Source organism: Schistocerca nitens, chromosome 3 (assembly GCF_023898315.1).
Source record: "Schistocerca nitens isolate TAMUIC-IGC-003100 chromosome 3, iqSchNite1.1, whole genome shotgun sequence".
NCBI classification, from domain to species: domain Eukaryota; kingdom Metazoa; phylum Arthropoda; class Insecta; order Orthoptera; family Acrididae; genus Schistocerca; species Schistocerca nitens.
The window spans coordinates 772,134,581-772,137,550 of NC_064616.1; the positions used below are offsets into that span (position 1 = coordinate 772,134,581).

The following is a 2,970-nucleotide window of genomic DNA, read 5'->3' on the forward strand; positions in this document are numbered from 1 at the left end:
TCAGAAAAAACAGTACGCCTTGAACGACTAGAGACAAGACGTTCGTATTCACAGGACATGTACATTGGTATGTTCTGCAGAAATGATTAGCATTTCAGCCCTATCGGCCCGCGAGTTCAGGGTCAACACTGATATCGCGGCGCAACACCACCTACCTATAAAATGCGCCTGCGGCTCCCGTTGTCGCTGTAAACCGAAGGTAATAAACTAAACTCCTCCCTCACAGGCCATGAAGGCTCAAAGGCACCGACTGGCCGCCGTGTCATCCTCAGACCACAGGCGTCACTGGATGCGGATAAGAAGGGGTATGTGGTAAGCGCACCGCTCTCCCGGCCGTATGTCAGTTTCCGAGACCGGAGCCGCTACTTCTCAATCAAGTAGCTTTTCAGTTTGCCTCACAAGGGCTGAGTGCACCCCGCTTGCCAACAGCGCTCGGCAGACCGGACGGTCATCCATTCAAGTGCTAGCCCAGCCCGACAGCGCTTAACGTCGGTGATCTGACGGGAACCGGTGTTACCACTGCGGCGAGGCCGTTGGCCAAACCGAAGGTAATGGATCAGTATGATTTGAGCAGACGTGCAGGATGCGTCGCAGACCGTACCGGCAAATCAGTGAGTTTGAAAGGTTGTGCCTTATTGGCATGAGACAATGTGATGCATCCATCGGGGAAATTGCTGCTCGTGTGGGACGAAGTGTTTGGGCAGTGCAACGGGTGTGTACCGAATGGTTCACGGAAGGCCGTGGAACACGACGAAATGGGTCAGGTCGCACCATCCCGACCACCCGTCAAGGAGATCGACCTCATCTAAATGCCATTCTAGGACAGATCTGCGTCCTCCTCGGCTCTGGCGCAACAGTGTAACAGTGTAACGCATCGTACACTATTCAGGGGTGACAGTCCGTCGCCGTTTATTACGGCATGGGTTACGTACGCGTCGTACACTTCTCCGCTTACCTTTGATGAATGTGCAGAAACATACTGGAGGGCGATGGTGTATGGAACGACATCACTGTGGACAGGAATGGAATCAGATAGTGTTTTCGAATGAATGCTGGTTCCATTTGTTTGAAAATGATGGCCACATTTTGGTTTGCCGCAGACAGAGGGAGCGGCATCACAGTGACTGCATTCGCACAAGACATACAGCGCCAACTGGGTTGGGGTACAACTACAAATCACAGTTAGTGTATTCTACAACTACAAATCACAGTTAGTGTATTCGGGTCACTGTGGCCAGTGTAACCCACGTGAATGACACTCTGCGATCCATAGCCATACCCTTTCTGTACAACACCCCAGACGCCACTTTTCAGCAAGACAATGCTGCATGAACAGGTGTCTTCTTGGTGTGACAGCATGTCAGCATTTTTCCCTGGCCCGCCAGATCACCAGAGATGTCGCCAATCGAAAATGTGTGGGATATGGTGAAACGACGGGTGCAGCGCTGTGGCCCAATGCCGACCACCACAGACGAACTTTGAAACCAGATGATGCAGCATGGATGGCTACACCACAGGACTCCATTCGCGCCTTATATGCGTCGATGACATCACGCATGGAACAAGTTATCGGAACCCATGGCGGACCTTGTGCCTACTAGGCAACAGGACACACGCTGAACCGAGCTGACTGAAATGCTAATCATTTCTGTAGAACATACTAGTGTACATATCCTTTGAATATCAAGGTCCCGTCTTTAGTCGTTCAAGGTGTTCCGTTTTTTTCTGAACATGAGTGTACTAGGTAACAATTCGAACTAAAACATAATGAAACACCCATTTATCACTTACGCACATTTGTGCGTATTAACACTTAAACATTACGTGTTTACACACTTCAAAAAAAAAAAAAAATAGCGTACTGAACATACTGATGCGTTATAACAACGGCTCGATGTGTCGACCATCAACATTGTTACAGACACTGTAGCTACTGAGCATGTTCTGGTGTACACTCTCCATGGTGTCTCTTAAATTTTGATTGCAGCGGCCAGAACTCTTAGCAGCAGATCTTGCTGTGTTTCTACAGAAGTCTCGTAAATTAAACTTTGCATACGACGTCAAGTGACATCAGGTGACCGTCTGAAAGAGTAGAAGTCATCTTACCTACGCTATCGCATATCAGGACAAGCAACTCTGAGACTTCTCTCTTTCCCTCGGCAGACGTGGGCCCGTTATACACTCCTGGAAATGGAAAAAAGAACACATTGACACCGGTGTGTCAGACCCACCATACTTGCTCCGGACACTGCGAGAGGGCTGTACAAGCAATGATCACACGCACGGCACAGCGGACACACCAGGAACCGCGGTGTTGGCCGTCGAATGGCGCTAGCTGCGCAGCATTTGTGCACCGCCGCCGTCAGTGTCAGCCAGTTTGCCGTGGCATACGGAGCTCCATCGCAGTCTTTAACACTGGTAGCATGCCGCGACAGCGTGGACGTGAACCGTATGTGCAGTTGACGGACTTTGAGCGAGGGCGTATAGTGGGCATGCGGGAGGCCGGGTGGACGTACCGCCGAATTGCTCAACACGTGGGGCGTGAGGTCTCCACAGTACATCGATGTTGTCGCCAGTGGTCGGCGGAAGGTGCACGTGCCCGTCGACCTGGGACCGGACCGCAGCGACGCACGGATGCACGCCAAGACCGTAGGATCCTACGCAGTGCCGTAGGGGACCGCACCGCCACTTCCCAGCAAATTAGGGACACTGTTGCTCCTGGGGTATCGGCGAGGACCATTCGCAACCGTCTCCATGAAGCTGGGCTACGGTCCCGCACACCGTTAGGCCGTATTCCGCTCACGCCCCAACATCGTGCAGCCTGCCTCCAGTGGTGTCGCGACAGGCGTGAATGGAGGGACGAATGGAGACGTGTCGTCTTCAGCGATGAGAGTCGCTTCTGCCTTGGTGCCAATGATGGTCGTATGCGTGTTTGGCGCCGTGCAGGTGAGCGCCACAATCAGGACTGCA

At 52.3% G+C, this 2,970-nt stretch overlaps 1 pseudogene; it reads right to left on the reverse strand.

Moving 5' to 3' along the window:
• Positions 1-420: 420 nt before the first annotated feature.
• Positions 421-538, reverse strand: LOC126250440 (5S ribosomal RNA; annotated as a pseudogene).
• Positions 539-2,970: the final 2,432 nt, after the last annotated feature.